This window comes from Elephas maximus, chromosome 24, assembly GCF_024166365.1.
Source record: "Elephas maximus indicus isolate mEleMax1 chromosome 24, mEleMax1 primary haplotype, whole genome shotgun sequence".
Taxonomy (NCBI): domain Eukaryota; kingdom Metazoa; phylum Chordata; class Mammalia; order Proboscidea; family Elephantidae; genus Elephas; species Elephas maximus.
Genome location: NC_064842.1, coordinates 31,399,683 through 31,418,361, shown reverse-complemented (window position 1 = coordinate 31,418,361; position 18,679 = coordinate 31,399,683). Strand labels below are relative to the sequence as shown.

The 18,679-nt window shown below is 40.8% G+C and overlaps 1 protein-coding gene across 2 annotated transcripts in view; it reads right to left on the bottom strand.

Moving 5' to 3' along the window:
- The window catches only part of PCNX2 (pecanex 2), a 360,390-nt gene that overhangs the window by 118,588 nt on the left and 223,123 nt on the right, over positions 1–18,679 (bottom strand). The window lies entirely within an intron of this gene.

Genomic DNA, 18,679 nt, shown 5'->3' with positions numbered 1-18,679 from the left:
ATAGTTTTAACTGTAAAGCTAATTTTTTTTTAATCATTCTGGACTGGACTTATCAATTTAGAGTTTTTAAAAATATAATTTTCTACCCAAATCAGTTTTTTTTTTCTTTTTTAAATCTGCTAAAAACTTTGTCTCCTTCCTTTTGTCCAAATCTCAAAGGATAGCTCTTTCACAAAGTGCCCTCTGACTATAGAGAAATAAGCTCCAACTATATTAACTCTGGAGCCCTGGCGGCACAGTGGTTACGAGCTTGGCTGCTAACCAAAAGGTCAGCAGTTCGAATCCACAAGGTGCTTCTTGGGGCAGTTCTACTCCATCCTATAGGATTGCTATGAGTCAGAAGCGACTCAATGGCAATGGGGAATGTTAACTCTAAAACAAATAATACACAAAATTAACACACTAAAAAAAAAAAGACTAGGACACTACAAAATGCAAAAGGAATATAATAGATTGAATTGCCCTATTTTAACCTAACAATGTATTTTTTCTAATATGATTATTTTTATTGTTTTCTAATTTGCATGAATATGACTATTTTTACATTATTGGCCATTTTCATGAGTAAAATTATGAAGGAGAGCATCAGTCTAATTTAATTAGGTTTTTTTTCTTGTCGTTAGCTGCCATTGAGTCAGCCCTGGCTCGTGGTGACCTCAAGCACAATGCGATTGGATTGTTGTGATACATAGAGCTTTCGTTGGCTGATTTTTGGAAGTAGATCACCAGGCCTTTCTTCCTAGTCCATCTTAGTCTGAAAGCTCTGCTGAAACCTGCTCAGCGTCGTATCAACATTCAAGCTTCCACTGACAGGTAGGTGATGACTGGGCATGAGATGCCTTGGCTGGGAATCAAATCCTGGTCTCCCACAGGGAGATTAGACTTCTACCACTGAACCACCAAAACCCCAAACCTACTGCTTTTGAGTTGATTCGGACTCATAGCGACCCTCTAAGACAGAGTAGAACTGCCCCATAGAGCTTCTGAGGCTGTAAATCCTTACGGAAGCAGACTGCTACATCTTTCTCCCACGGAGTGGCTGCTGGGTTTGAACCACCACCATTTTAGTTAACAGCCGAGCACTTTAACCACTGTGCCACCAGGGATTCTCTGAACCACCACAGCCCCCAATTACTTGAGTTTGTTCTTGTGGTTAGTTGTTGCCAAGTCGACTCTGACTCATGGCAACCCCATATGCGCAGAGCAGGTCTGCTCCATAGGGTTTTCAAGGCTGTGACCTTTTGGAAGTAGCTCACCGGACCTGTCTTCTGAGGCACCTCTGGGTGGGTTCCAACTGCCAACGGTTTGGTTAGTAGTGTAGCACTTAACCATTTGCACCACCCAGGGACTCCTTTAATTGTGTTTACAATGAGCCAAACACCTCAATCCACACATGGAAAGGCACTGTGAAGGTTATGAGGTGCTGATGAAGACAGAACGTTTCCAAAGCAATAAGAAAAAAAGAACATGGCTTCCTCTGTTCACAGGTATTTACTTCACTAATCAGTTAAGACTGCTGTGTGCCAAAAAACAGCAACTCTGTGCAGAGCCTGGTCAAGAGCTTTGCTTTCAACAAAGTATAATTAAAGTCAGTATTGGAAATACGCTCAGAGTAACAGGATTAAACAAGAACCCCATGATTTTATTAGAATCCTACAGAATGAGTTTTAACAGAAAGCCTCAATGTTAAAATCACTCACTACTCAAAGTGGTCTTCCCACAGCCACCTCTGTCGATAACTAAAAGGATGAGAACATGCCAGGGATTGGTTTGTAACAGTCCACACTGAGTACAGTAGTCCCCCCTTATCCACGGAGATACATTCCAAGACCCCCCATGGATGCCTGAACCCTATGTATACTATGTTTTGACCTATACATACATACCTATGATCATTTAATTTATAGATTAGGCACAGTAAGAGAGTAATACCAATAACTAATAATAAAACAGAATAATTATAACAATACACTATAATAAAAATTATGTGAAAGTGGTCCTAGGGCAGCATGGAGCAGGACGGCTAGAGATTCATCACACTAGTCATGTAACATTTTAGGAGTGCATTTGACCTCAGGTAACCAAAAACGTGGAAAGGGAAATCAGGGATAAGGGAGCACTACTATATTGGCCAATTACGGGAGAGACTTGTTCATTAAAACACTTAGGTTGCGTGGCGTCAGGGGGCGAACATTTACCATGCCATGCCTCGGATCTGCCCAGTGGATCCCCAAAGGTAGTATCTTGGACCATGTTTATTCAAGTTATGTAGTAAAAGAATTCTACACAATATAGATTTAAAAGCTAGATATTTCCTGCCTTTTTTTTTTGTTTAGCATAAATCAGTACCATCGTCAACCCTTCCTTAAAAGCTGGAAAAACTGAGGACTCCTCTCATTTTCTGTGATGATTCAGAAAAGGTTCTCCCCTCACACAGTGCCAGACTTGCACTCCCTGCAACCATCCATCCATCAACCTGAATCAGTCCCGGGTGACCTTGAAGTGTGGAGTCATCAGCATCAGCCAGTGGGAGGCAGGAGTGGATGGGCATGTCAGTGTCTTTCTGCAGTCACATGGTCACCTTCAGGACTCTGTGCTTTCCAAATACATCAACTGCTCAGCAAAATGGAACGGGGCCTGAATAAAATTATTCACAACAGCATAATGAATAATAAGCTCGAGCCAGTGCTATTTGAGAAATGTAGCACGCTGGAGTTCCTCAAAAGAGTCATCCTTCTGGAATACATTTGCATAATAGCTCATCACCACACCTCAAGTGTCAAGTCTGAGTATGTGTGTGAACGCTTTCTCATCCGTCAGCAAAACAGCAGGATGGGACAGAGCTCATCATTTAGTTTCTCAGATTCAACAGTATAGGGACACAGACCTAGAATCCCACTGAGGAAATCTAGGCAGAGAAAGGAAGTAAAAGGAACCAACCTAAAAGGTATGGGGGAAGGATCCCTTCCATAAAAGCCATCACTTTTTCTTATTATGATTCTTTTGATTTCCCATGGCACAAAACCTAATTCAAAATGGCTAAAGTAAAATATGGTATTTATCAGCTCACGTAGCTGAAAAGTCTGATTGGGCCCAGCTGGGTTCAAGGGCGAGGGTAGCGTCATCAGGAATCAGTCCCTGGTGTTTCCAGGCTCTGCCTTCCTCTGAGCCTGAGACTTTATTCAGGATCTTAGATGGTCCCTCATTGCGCCTAAAGGTCATTGAGGATTCATCCTTGCTCTAATCTCATGACACAGGCCTGGAAGTGTGGCACAAGCACGCTCCCAGCCTTAAACTGCTGTGACCATGGTTTTCCCAGTGTGAGAGCCCCCACAGTGCTGGATGCTGTGGGCACACCTGAGGTGCTAGCCTGTGGCTTCTTGCTCTGGGTCTGCTCAGGTCTGGCTGCAACATTCAGTAGGGGCCTTGTGAAAGCTTCCTGGCCCCCCTCAGTGAACCGCCTATGCCCTGGCTTGGGGATATCTGGAAACCTCAAGAAGATAGGCTCATAAATGATTGATATGTTCAGACCTTGCAAATCGGCCCCTCACCTAGGAGACTCCACACTTCTGAGCTATAAGCATTTTTTGTTGTCCAGTTATCCCAAGTATGAAAACTGAGCCTAATGGTTTTAAAAATGGACTTGGACCAGTCGTGTTGGTTTTGATCAGAGTCGGTATTGACTTGTCCCAAGGACAGTAAGGTTTGGAACCAACCTCTGCTTTTAAGGTTCTCTTTGAGGTTCACTGGTGACACATTCAACCTCAGCAGCACTGGACCTCTCCTGAGGTTCCGAAGAGTTTGCAGAACACTTCCTTTAAGGACTAAAAAAGCCACCACTGGAGTAAGGCACAGAGGGGTGAGTGGCCTCAAGGCCACGGGCTGCAGCTCCCTTTTCCTTCTATACAGGTCCTTCCAGCTGTACACAGGGATCTTGGTGATGACACCTTCCTCCCAAGGTTGTCACCAGTAAATGTCTTAACTGCATTCACTGACAATTTTTATGTTGTGTATGAAAGGCACTCGAGAGGCTTCAGGGCATAATGGAAAGTGTTCAGGGTTTCGAATAAGATCAGCCCTGCGTTAATAGTCTAGCTCAGCTGCCAGCTTATTCTGTGACCTTGGGCAAGTTGCTTAACTTCCCTGAGTTTTACTTTTTCTGATCTATAAAATGAGAAAAAAACGAAGCTACTTTCAGAGTGGGTGTAAGGACTAGAATGAATATATTAGAGAAAGTGAGAAGGTATTCCGTAAATACACAAAGATGATGATCGCTACTGCTGCTACTGCTGCTGAGTTGTTCCTATGACCACTATTATTATCTCTAATAATAATATATCCTAGGCCCAACACACGCCAGGTATGGATCTGTGAGCTCAGCCTTTTAAACCACCCAATAAAGGAACGTCGTGACATTGATCTCAGCAGTAACTAAAAAGAATCCCTTGTCACTGTACATCCAGGCACCTTGTAAACATACCCAAATAAATTATGGGCTAACTTGGCTGCAAGCTGAAACATGTTAATCCTTCCCCTGCATAACTTTAAAAGGAGGGCAAATATTAATTATAGCACTGAATTTTGCTATTAAACCTGGAGGCCGTAATAAGCTTCCTGCTTTGTACTTAGGAAAAATATTGCCTTTTGGGGGGCTCGATACTTTTGCACAAACACCTTATAAATCATCCTTAAAAGACCTCAGCTGGTAGAGAACATCCAGCAAAATCCTCTCAATTTTGAAAAAGGTAAAAAAAATAATGGGTAAAGTTAAGAACTTCATTCCCTGGCTGCCTTAACCAAACCAAGCATCCCCGGCTCTGTCCTGTTCATCACCATTAACAAACCATGAATGAGGACATGGCTGACAAGAGGTAATCCCATCTGCAGATAACACAAAGTGAAGAATGATGAATGGCATGATTGAAACTGACCTCCATGGACTGGAATATTGAGCTGAAACCAGTAAGACGAGAGCTGATACAGGAAACGTATATTTCTGATTTTCAGTTAAAAAAAAAAAAAGCAAAACTTTACTACTTGATTGGGATGATGAATACCTGGCTTAGCAATAGTGTATTGTAAAATAATTGAGAGGTTTTGGATTTTAAGGGTCATAAATGACACCAGAACATTTGCTTACAGGACACAGGTCCCTCTAATTCAAGCTGATGGCCGTAGATCACATCTGGAGCAGGTAAGGAAGTCCAGGCTAAGGAAGGAATGGCTAGGGACAACCCAGCAAACATCTGGATGAGGGTAACTAGGCTGTCCAAGGTCTGGAACATTTCAAACAAGGAACAGTTAGGCCTGTTTAGCCTGAAAAGGTTAGCAGTATAAACCCACCAGCTGCTCCATGGGAGAAAGATGTGGCAGTCTGCTTCTGTAAAGACTGCAGCCTTGGAAACCCTGTGGGGCAGTTCTACTCTGAGTGAGAATGGACTCGATGGCAGTAGGGTTTTTTTTTTTTTTTTCTTTCCAGCCTTAAAGTGGGGTGGCACGAGGAGGGATAGCTGCCTTCAAATGGCTTGTGTAGGAGGCAGTGTTGTACTGGTTGCTTCAGGAACAGCAGGTGGTACTACAAGTAGCAGATGGGCTGTGACAGACAAAGTCCATAAGAGTGGCCTAGTGAGGTGAAGAGTCCTGCTCTACTAGGAATAGGACAAGGAGAGTAGAGAGGACATTCTGTAATTCCTAAGATGCCACGCTACCCTCCCTTCTGTATTACATGCCCAAGAATGGGTTGGAAGAGTAAGATTCATGATTCCACTGAGACTAGCTGAAGTAGTTTGTTGTTTGATAAACCATAAAATAGTGGTGCTTAGATATCCTGCTATTCCACTAAGGTGGCTGTGATGCGTAAAGAGCAGAACTGGAGCTTTGTGACAAACCAAGGAATCAAAATAGACATGGCACTCAAGGGAGAACAGATATTCACTGGGTGTCTGATGACATGCTGACTGCAGATGTTATAGGATCTATATATGCATCCCTTCACAGATTGATATAATCGTGTTCTAACATTTCAGAAAGAACTTCAGGTAGTTGCAAGGATACATAGACTATGTCAAGGCATATTAAATTAAAAGTTTATGGGAGAAGAAATAAATATAGGAAAGGGGGACAAAGTGGGACTAGGAAGAAGGACAGGCATTCTGTTCATATAAATGACTTACACATGGAAGCAGCAGTCAAGAAATCAAATGAGATACTGCATTGGACAAATCTGCTGCAAAAGATCTCCTTAAAGAGTTCAAAAGCAAAGATCTCACCCTGAGGACTAAGGTGAGCCTGACCCAAGCCATGGTGTTTTCAATCACCTCATATGTATGCAAAAGCTGGACAATGAATAAGGAAGACTGAAGAAGAATTAATGCCTTTGAATTACGGTGTTGGCGAAGAATATTAAATATACCATGTACTTCCAGAAGAATGAACAAATCTGTCTTGGAAGGAACACAGCCAGAGTGCTCCTTGGAAGTGAGGATGGTGAGACTTTGTCTCGTGTACTTTGAACATGTTATCAGGAGGGACCAGTTCCTGGAGAAGGGCATGATGCTTGGTAAGGTAGAGGGTCAGTGAAAAAGAAGACGACCCTCAGTGAGATGGAGTGACGACAGTGGCTGCAACAATGTGCTCAAACATAGCAGTGATTGTGAGGATGGTACAAGGCTGGGCTGTGTTTTGTTCTGTTGTACACAGGGTTGCTATGTGTAGGAACTGACTCAACAGCACCTAACTACAACACACATTTACCGTAGGGAACCAAGTCTTTTTTTATTTTTATAGCTTCTGAAGGCACATAGAGATACTTACACCATTTTACAGATGAGTTAACTGAGGCTCACAGGTTAATAATTTCACAAAGCCAAGCATCCAGCTGAATATATGGGTTGGAATTTCAATTGAAGTCTGACTGACCACAAAACCTGTGCTTTCTGATGTACCAAGGCCGCCTCAGGAAGAGCTGAGGATTAGGTAGAGCGGATTGCCTTCTCACTGACCACGGTGGAACCAAGGAAACAGCAGGCAGGGTTGAGGCTTTTGCACACCAGCCACACAGGGTGACTCCTATTGATTAAGTCCAGCACATTACGCTAACATAGGCGCTGAATACACATTTGTTGACAAGGAGAATGTCCAGAATGATCTAATATTTGTAAACCAACCTGGAGAATACTCTAAAATGGAACCATCATGGAAGTTACATTTCCTTTTCAGCTAACTGTTGCATGTGTTTTCTTATTCCTATGGTGTTTTACATTTTGTAGATGATTTTTTATATATGAAAACAAAATCATTGCCAACGGGAGCTCATATTCTATCAGGGAGCTGAAGGTAGTCAACCCCTTTAGCACCAAGACATTTGCTGAGATGACACGGGGGCATGAGTCAAATACTTTGTGGCCTAAACATCTGCTTCATGTTAATGACAAAGTTTGGTTATTTGGTGACTATTTACATACAAAGAGAAGGCTAATAAATCATAACACCAGAATGTGTTTCTAAAGCGTTATAAAATCCTGACATAGGCGATGTATAAACACCAAGCACTATCATTACAGTGCATTTGCTATTGTTGCCCATAATTTAAATGGAGACTCTTACCAGGCAGAGCACATCAAAACAGATTTTAAAGGACTTCTGAGGCTAGGTCAGAAAAAGCAATGCAACTTCCACCTTGCTCGATAGAACACGGTTGTTGGAGCCTCAAGGCTGCCACATTGTGAGGAAGTCCAAACTAACACATACTAAGAGACCACATGGCAATGCTCTGAGGCTCCATGAAGAGAGAGATGTCTACTAGTCCAAAACTGCTCCAGAGTCCAGTCATCATCTGACTGCAGCTGCATGAGAGAGCTCAAATCATGCCACTCAACTGACCGTTTTCCAAATTCCTGACCCAGAGAAACCATGAAATATAATAAAATTTTGGTGTTTTAAGCTGTTAAGTTTGGAGTGATTAGTTATGTAGCAGTGGGTAACCAGGACATAAAGACAAACTGTAACAGGAATTTAGGAAAACAGAAGAGTTTATAATTGGGGTGATCAGAGGCAGCTTCACAGAAGAACTGCCATTTAAACTGAGCTTTGAAAAAGAAAATTTTTTTTTTTTTTTTTTGTAAAGTGGATATGGATGGGAAATGGAGAAGTGGGGCAGGAAGGACAGTCTATGTCAAGGGCATAGCCCAAGGAAAGGCTTGAAATAAATCCACAATACGTGACATGCAAAAAAGCGTTGTGGGAGGTAGGCAGAAAGTTAGATTAAGAATGAGGAGGGAGAGGCGGGGCCAACATGGTTGACTAGGTGGACACTACCGCGGATCCCTCTTGCAACAAAGACTCGGAAAAACAAGTGAATCGATCACATACATAACAATCTACGAACCCTGAACAACAAACACAGATTTAGAGATGGAGAACGAACAAATACGGGGAGGCAGCGATTGTTTTCAGAGCCTGGAGCCAGCGTACCAGTCAGCGGATTTTCAGGAAAAACTAGTTTCCCAGTGATGGCTCGGAGACAGCAGTCCATATTAAACCACATAAAGAAGCAGACCATGACAGCTTCTCCAACCCCCAAAACAAAAGAATCAAAATCTTTCCCAAATGAAGATACAATCCTGGAATTATCAGATACAGAATATAAAAAACTAATTTACAGAATGCTTCAAGACATCAGAAATGAAATAAGGCAAACTGCAGAAAAAGCCAAGGAACACACCGATAAAACTGTTAAGAACTCAAAAAGATTATTCAAGAACATAGTGGAAAAATTAATAAGTTGCAAGAATCCATAGAGAGACAGCATGTAGAAATCCAAAAGATTAACAATAAAATTACAGAATTAGACAGCGCAATAGGAAGTCAGAGGAGCAGACTCGAGCAATTAGAATGCAGACTGGGACATCTGGAGGACCAGGGAATCAACACCAACATAGCTGAAAAAAAATCAGATAAAAGAATTAAAAAAAATGAAGAAACCCTAAGAATCATGTCGGACTCTATCAAGAAGGATAACTTGCGGGTGATTGGAGTCCCAGAACAGGGAGGGGGGACAGAAAACACAGAGAAAATAGTTGAAGAATTCCTGACACAAAACTTCCCTGACATCATGAAAGATGAAAGGATATCTATCCAAGAGGCTCATCAAACCCCATTTAAGATTGATCCAAAAAGAAAAACACCAAGACATATTATCATCAAACTCGCCAAAACCAAAGATAAATAGAAAATTTTAAAAGCAGCCAGGGAGAAAAGAAAGGTTTCCTTCAAGGGAGAATCAATAAGAATAAGTTCAGACTACTCAGCAGAAACCATGCAGGCAAGAAGGGAATGGGACGACATATACAGAGCACTGAAGGAGAAAAACTGCCAGCCAAGGATCATATATCCAGCAAAACTCTCTCTGAAATATGAAGGCGAAATTAAGATATTTACAGATAAACACAAGTTTAGAGAATTTGCAAAAACCAAACCAAAGCTACAAGAAATACTAAAGGATATTGTTTGGTCAGAAAACCAATAATATCGGATACCAGCACAATACAAGGTCACAAAAGAAAATGTCCTGATATCAACTCAAATAGGGAAATCACAAAAACAAACAAATTAAGATTAATTAAAAATAAATAAATAAATAATAATACACATAACAGGGAATCATGGAAGTCAATATGTAAAAGATCACAATAATCAAAAAGAGGGACTAAATACAGGAGGCATTGAACTGCCATATGGAGAGTGATACAAGGCGATATAGAACAATACAAGTTAGGTTTTTACTTAGAAAAATAGGGGTAAATAATAAGGTAACCACAAAAAGGCGTAACAACTCCATAAAAAAAAGATAAAAGCCAAGAAAAACGTAACGACTCAACTAACATAAAGTCAAACACTATGAAAATGAGGATCTCACAATTTACTAAGAAAAACGTCTCAGCACAAAAAAGTATGTGGAAAAACGAAATTGCCAACAACACACATGAAAAGGCATCTAAATGACAGCACTAAAAACTTATTTATCTATAATTACGCTGAATGTAAATGGACTAAATGCACCAATAAAGAGACAGAGAGTCACGGACTGGATAAAGAAACACGATCCATCTATATGCTGCCTACAAGAGACACACCTTAGACTTAGAGACACAAACAAACTAAAACTCAAAGGATGGAAAAAAATATATCAAGCAAACAATAAGCAAAAAAGAAGAGGAGTAGCAATATTAATTTCTGACAAAATAGACTTTAGACTTAAATCCACCACAAAGGATAAAGAAGGACACTGTATAATGATAAAAGGGACAATTGATCAGGAAGACATAACCATATTAAATATTTATGTACCCAATGACAGGGCTGCAAGATACACAAATCAAATTTTAACAGAATTGAAAAGTGAGAGAGACACCTCCACAATTATAGTAGGAGACTTCAACACACCACTTTCGGAGAAGGACAGGACATCCAGTAAGAAGCTCAATAGAGACACGGAAGACCTACTTACAACAATCAACCAACCTGACCTCATTGACTTATACAGGACTCTCCACCCAACTGCTGCAAAGTATACTTTTTTTCTAGCGCACATGGAACATTCTCTACAATAGACCACATATTAGGTCATAAAACAAACCTTTGCAGAGTCCAAAACATCAAAATATTACAAAGCATCTTCTCAGACCACAAGGCAATAAAACTAGAAACCAATAACAGAAAAACTAGGGAAAAGAAATCAAACACTTGGAAACTGAACAATACCCTCCTGAAAAAAGACTGGGTTATAGAAGACATCAAGGAGGGAATAAGGAAATTCATAGAATGCAACAAGAATGAAAATACTTCCTATCAAAACCTCTGGGACACAGCAAAAGCAGTGCTCAGAGGCCAATTTATATCGATAAATGCACACATACAAAAAGAAGAAAGAGCCAAAAGCAGAGAACTGTCCCTACAACTTGAACAAATAGAAAGTGAGCAACAGAAGAACCCATCAGGCACCAGAAGAAAACAAATAATAAAAATTAGAGCTGAACTAAATGAATTAGAGAACAGAAAAACAACTGAAAGAATTAACAAAGCCAAAAGCTGGTTCTTTGAAAAAATTAACAAAATTGATAAACCATTGGCTAGACTGACTAAAGAAATACAGGAAAGGAAACAAATAACCCAAATAAGAAACGAGAAGGACCACATCACAACAGAACCAAACGAAATGAAAAGAATCATTTCAGATTACTACGAAAAACTGTACTCTAACAAATTTGCAAACCTAGAAGAAATGGATGAATTCTTGGAAAAACACTACCTACCTAAACTAACACATTCAGAAGTAGAACAACTAAATAGACCCATAACAAAAAAAGAGATTGAAACGGTAATCAGAAAACTCCCAACAAAAAAAAGTCCTGGCCCGGACGGCTTCACTGCAGAGTTCTATCAAACTTTCAGAGAAGAGTTAACACCACTACTACTGAAGGTATTTCAAAGCATAGAAAATGACGGAATACTACCCAACTCATTCTATGAAGCCACCATCTCCCTGATACCAAAACCAGGTAAAGACATTACAAAAAAAGAAAATTATAGACCTATATCCCTCATGAACATAGATGCAAAAATCCTCAACAAAATTCTAGCCAATAGAATCCAACAACACATCAAAAAAATAATTCACCCTGATCAAGTGGGGTTTATACCAGGTATGCAAGTCTGGTTTAATATCAGAAAAACCATTAATGTAATCCATCACATAAATAAAACAAAAGATAAAAACCACATGATCTTATCAATTGATGCAGAAAAGGCATTTGTCAAAGTCCAACACCCATTTATGATAAAAACTCTTACCAAAATAGGAATTGAAGGAAAATTCCTCAACATAATATAGGGCATCTATGCAAAGCCAACAGCCAATATCACTCTAAATGGAGAGAACCTGAAAGCATTTCCCCTGAGAACGGGAACCAGACAAGGATGCCCTTTATCACCACTCTTATTCAACATTGTACTTGAAGTCCTAGCCAGGGCAATTAGGCTAGACAAAGAAATAAAGGGTATCCGGATTGGCAAGGAGGAAGTAAAGTTATCACTATTTGCAGATGACATGATCTTATACACAGAAAACCCTAAGGAATCCTCCAGAAAACTACTGAAACTAATAGAAGAGTTTGGCAGAGTCTCAGGTTATAAAATAAACATACAAAAATCACTTGGATTCCTCTACATCAACAAAAAGAACACCGAAGAGGAAATAACCAAATCAATACCATTCACAGTAGCCCCCAAGAAGATAAAATACTTAGGAATAAATCTTACCAAGGATGTAAAAGACCTATACAAAGAAAACTACAAAGCTCTACTACAAGAAATTCAAAAGGACATACTTAAGTGGAAAAACATACCTTGCTCATGGACAGGAAGACTTAACATAGTAAAAATGTCTATTCTACCAAAAGCCATCTATACATACAATGCACTTCCGATCCAAATTCCAATGTCATATTTTAAGGGGATAGAGAAACAAATCACCAATTTCATATGGAAGGGAAAGAAGCCCCGGATAAGCAAAGCATTACTGAAAAAGAAGAAGAAAGTGGGAGGCCTCACTCTACCTGATTTCAGAACCTATTATACAGCCACAGTAGTCAAAACAGCCTGGTACTGGTACAACAACAGACACATAGACCAATGGAACAGAATTGAGAACCCAGATATAAATCCATCCACGTATGAGCAGCTGATATTTGACAAAGAACCAGTGTCAGTTAATTGGGGAAAAGATAGTCTTTTTAACAAATGGTGCTGGCATAACTGGATATCCATTTGCAAAAGAATGAAACAGGACCCATACCTCACACCATGCACAAAAACTAACTCCAAGTGGATCAAAGACCTAAACATAAAGACTAAAACAATAAAGATCATGGAAGAAAAAATAGGGACAACCCTAGGAGCCCTAATACAAGGTATAAACAGAATACAAAACATTACCAAAAATGATGAAGAGAAACCCGATAACTGGGAGCTCCTAAAAATCAAACACCTATGCTCATCTAAAGACTTCACCAAAAGAGTAAAAAGACCACCTACAGACTGGGAAAGAATTTTCAGCTATGACATCTCAGATCAGCGCCTGATCTCTAAAATCTACATGATTCTGTCAAAACTCAACCACAAAAAGACAAACAACCCAATCAAGAAGTGGGCAAAGGATATGAACACACATTTCACTAAAGAAGATATTCAGGCAGCCAACAGATACATGAGAAAATGCTCTCGATCATTAGCCATTAGAGAAATGCAAATTAAAACTACGATGAGATTCCATCTCACACCAACAAGGCTGGCATTAATCCAAAAAACACAAAATAATAAATGTTGGAGAGGCTGTGGAGAGATTGAAACACTTCTACACTGCTGGTGGGAATGTAAAATGGTACAACCACTTTGGAAATCTATCTGGCGTTTTCTTAAAAAGTTAGAAATAGAACTACCATACAACCCAGAAATCCCACTCCTCGGAATATACCCTAGAGAAATAAGAGCCTTCACACAAACAGATATATGCACACCCATGTTTATTGCAGCTCTGTTTGCAATAGCAAAAAGCTGGAAGCAACCAAGGTGTCCATCAATGGATGAATGGGTAAATAAATTGTGGTATATTCACACAATGGAATACTATGCATCGATAAAGAACAGTGACGAATCTGTGAAACATTTCATAACATGGAGGAACCTGGAAGGCATTATGCTGAGCGAAATTAGTCAGAGGCAAAAGAACAAATATTGTATAAGACCACTATTATAAGATCTTGAGAAATAGTAAAAACTGAGAAGAACACATACTTTTGTGGTTATGAAGCGGGGAGGGAGGGAGGGAAGGAGAGGGTTTTTTATTGATTAATCAGTAGATAAGAATTGCTTTGGTTGAAGGGAAAGACAACACTCAATACATGGAAGGTCAGCTCAATTGGACTGGACCAAAAGCAAAGAAGCTTCCGGGATAAAATGAGTGCTTCAAAGGTCAGCGGAGCAAGGGCGGGGGTCTGGGGAACATGGTTTAAGGGGACTTCTAAGTCAATTGGCAAAATAATTCTAGTATGAAAACATTCTGCATCCCACTTTGAAATGTGGCGTCTGGGGTCTTAAATGCTAACAAGCGGCCATCTAAGATGCAGCAATTGGTCTCAACCCACCTGGAGCAAAGGAAAATGAAGAACACCAAGGTCACACGACAACTAAGAGCCCAAGAGACAGAAAGGGCCACATGAACCAGAGACCTACATCATCCTGAGACCAGAAGAACTAGTTGGTGCCCGGCCACAATCGATGACTGCCCTGACAGGGAGCACAACAGAGAACTCCTGAGGGAGCGGGAGATCAGTGGGATGCAGACCCCAAATTCTCATAAAAAGACCATACTTAATGGTATGACCGAGAGTACAGGAATCCCGGCAGCCATGCTCCCCAGACCTTCTGTTGGCACAGGATGGGAACCATCCCCGAAGACAACTCATCAGACATGAAAGGGACTGGTCAGCGGGTGGGAGAGAGATGCTGATGAAGAGTGAGCTAATTATATCAGGTGGTCACTTGAGAGTGTGTTGGCAACTCTTGTCTGGAAAGGGGATGGGAGGACAGAGAGAGAGGGAAGCTGGCAAAATTGTCACGAAAGGAGAGACTGAAACGGCTGACTCAATAGGGGGAGAGCAAGTGGGAGTACGGAGTAAGATGTATGTAAACTTATATGCGACAGACTGATTGGATTTGTAAATGTTCACTTGAAGCTTAATAAAATTTAATAAAAAAAAATGAGGAGGGTTTATATCTGTGCTGTCCAATATGGTAGCCTCTAGCCATATGTGGCAATTTATATTTCCACTGTGCCACCAGGGCTCCAAATTTAAATTAATCAAAATTAAATAGAGTTAAAAATTCAGTGCCTGGGTCACATTAGCCACATTTCAAGTGCTCAATAGTCCCCATGTGGCCAGTGGCTCCATACTGGATAGCACAGGTATAGAATGTTTCCATCCTGGCTGAACTTTTAATTGGACAGTGCTGGTATATGTCACATTTCTCATGGCTCCACAAACAGTGAGGGGCCATCACAGGTGGTTGATGGGAAGAGTGCCATGATGAGAGCTGTGTTTTAGGGAGCTAGCTAACCTGGAGCTACGTGTGGGGGAGAGACCAGAGAGAAAGCTGGTGAAGAGGCTAATGAAGCAAGGCCAGCAAGAAGGACACATTTACAGTTTGCCCACAGTGAGGCGCTGAGTGGGGGAACAGGGATCCTGCAGATTCCAAGACAGGCCAGCCTGGGAAAAAACAAACTAGCCAGAGAGCTGGTGATTTATTTATCAATTCCCTAGAGTATTAAAATGGTTTAGTTACAATGCGGGGCTCACTAGAGACCTGCAAACCCCAAAGGCAGCTTTAAAAGACCTGAAATAAAAACGGTGGGACTGAAGAGTGCAGAAGCAGTGGTGGAGAAGGAAGGGAAGAGGACAGCCAGGCAGGGGACTGTGGGGAGCCTCCATAGCCCCCATTGGGCAGTGGCAGTGCACTGGGCGAGATGTGCTAGTGAAAACTCCGGATGAAAGCATCTTGTTAGCAGACCTTTTTAAAGTGATGAAATAACTAGTAAAGAAATGAAACACGATCAATTACACTAACCTGACTGCTCCTTTGAAAAGAAGGTAATAGGAATGACTGCACATAAACTCTCAAGTAAGACAACTAGAAATCACTGTTGTCGCTGGTTGCCATGGAGTCTACTCTGTCTCAAGGCCACCCTACGTGTGCAGAGCAGAACTGCTCCCTAGGTTTTCAAGGTTGTGACCTTTCAGAAGCAGATCTCTAGGCCTGTCTTTCAAAGTGGCTCTGAGTGGGTCCCAAAAGCCAATCTTGCTGCTAGTAGTTGACCACCCAGGGTCTCCCAGAAATCATTAATCATTAATATTGAAAAAAAAAAGCTACAGCTTAAAATAGATAGACTAAGCTTTCCAGAGTGTTTGCAGGGATCCAGATGAGGTTTCTTGCCATTTCCTTTCCTGGAATTCACCACTACTTCACTGCCCTAATTTCTATCCACTGATCTTTTAAACAGACGGACAATGAGACTCTATCCTGATGCCTTAACAGAGCAACAGATCTGCAGCAAACTGGGTTTTGCATCAAGAATTTATTTTCCCCAGAGGAACTAAAAGCTTTCTCCAACCTGGCTCCTGGTAACGAGCATCCCAGCAAAGAGTGGGACACCCTTCTACATGCCTCCCAGACCCTGCTGTCCCCATTCTTCCAACCCAGGAAAAGGCTAACCAAGTTAAGGCCCCAACCCCACTTATGTTGTTGTTGTTAGGTGCCATCAAGTCTGTTCCAACTCATAGCAACCCTAGGTACAACAGAGGGAAATGCTGCCCAGTCCTGTGCCGTCCTCACAATCGTTGCTATGTTTGAGCCTGTTGTTGCAGTCACTGTGTCAGTCCATCTTGTAAAGGGTCTTCCTTTTTCACTGACCTTCTACTTTACCAAGTATCATGTCCTTCTTCAGGGACTGGGCCCTTCTGATAACATGTCCAAAGTATGTGAGACAAAGTCTCACCATGCTTTCCTCTAAGGAGTATTCTGTCTGTACTTCGTCCAAGACAGATTTGTTTTTATTTCTGGCAGTCCATGGTATACTCAATATTCTTTGCTGACATCATAACTCAAAGGCATCAATCTATTTCAGTCTTCCTTATTCATCATCTAGATTTCACATGCATATGAGGTGATTGAAAATACCAGGCTTGGGTCAGGTGCACCTTAGTCCTCAAAATGACATCTTTGCTTTTTAACACTTGAAGGAGGTCTTTTATAGCAGATATGCCCAATGGAATACATCATCTGGTTTGACTGCGGCTTCCATGGGTGCTGATTGTGGATCCAAGTAAAATGAAATCCTTGACAACTTCAATATTTTCTCCATTTATCAACATGCTGCTTATCGGTCCAGTTGTGAGGGTTTTTGTTTTTTTAATGGTGAGGTGTAATTCATATTGAAGGCTGTATTCTTTGGTCTTCATCAGTAAGTGCTTCAAGTCCTCCTTACTGTCAGCAAGCAAGGTCGTGTCATCTGCATATCGTAAGTTGTTAAATTAGTCTTTCTCCAATCCTCATGCCACTTTCTTCTTCATATGGTCCAACTTCTCTGATTATTTGCTCAGCATACAGATTGAATAAATATGGTGAAAGAATACAACCCTGATGCACACCTTTCCTGATTTTAAACCATGCAGTATTCTCTTGTTCTGTTCGAATGACTGCCTCTTGGTCTATGTACAGTTTCCTCATGACTACAGTTAAGTGTTTTGGAATTCCCATTCTTTGAAATGTTATCCATAACTTGTTATGATCCACACAGTCAAATGCTTTTGCATAGTCAATAAAATACAGGTAAACATCTTTCTGGTATTCTCTGCTTTCAGCCAAGATCCATCTAACATCAGTAATGATGGTCGATTCTGACTCATAGTGACCCTATAGGACAGAGCAGAACTGCCCCATAGGGTTTTCAAGGCTGTAATCTTTATGGAAGCAGACTGCCACATTTTTCTCCCACAGAGCAGCTGGTGGGTTCGAACAGCCAACTTTTCAGTTAGCAACCGAGTGCGTAACCACTGTGCCTCCAGGGCTCCTTAACACATAGTACTAGATGGTGTTATTTATTGCTGAAAATAATGGACCACAACAGAATCAGCTCTTTGTGAAACTGAGTAAAGAAACATAATTCCTGTTTCAGAAGCCCATACTTTTAAGTAACTCCATAAACCAACAATTCAAAATACTGCACCCTGGAATTGTGGCTGAGTATTGGAAGTGAGGAAGCAAAATAACAAAACACATAAAACCTCCCCTCAAAGACTTCTCCATTTCCCTTTCTATTGGTGTTACTTAAAATCCTTTACAGCTCAACCAGGAAGTGTTTTCCTTATATCAAATCCTCTCATGCCTGTAAGTCTGATTCCTAACTTATCTGAGAATAAGAGATAAAAGAAATCTTTTGTACTGAGGGTCCGCTTTAAAATATTTTGCACATTCCTTCCCTGCACAGTTAAAATTATGAGGAAATATCATTCCTCTTATTTACAAGCTTTTGTCCTTTCCAGAGTTAAAGAGTCCTGGTGGTGCAGTGGTTAAGCACTCAGCTGCTAAATGAAATGTAGGCAGTTTGAATCCACCAGTTGTGCCATGGGAGAAAGATGTTTTTTTTTGTTTAGTTTTTTGTACCTTCCAGGGGCATGACTTTCAGAGTTCCATAAACTCGTTACTGCCAAGTCAATTCCAACTCATAGCGACCCCATAAAGGTTCCCAAAATTGTGTTCTCCTAAAAAAGCTGAAAGGCAAGCCAATGCTGGTAAATTTCTTCTACTCTCTGACTTTGTAAACATGCACGATATCTCTTTAGACAAATGCAAAAGGGAACTGTTGTTTTTGTGTAAATTTCAAATTTACTTTTACTGCAAAAAAAAAAAATACATCTCTCTTAGCAGGTGACAAACCTGCAAGGAACAGGAGATGCCCCACCTTCTTTTGACCCCCCCACCAGGGGCTTTCAGGGGCACTCAGGCTCAGGTAGTTTTACCCAGGGCACCTCCAAATGTGAGCTTGCCGGGATGCTAGTGACTTAAT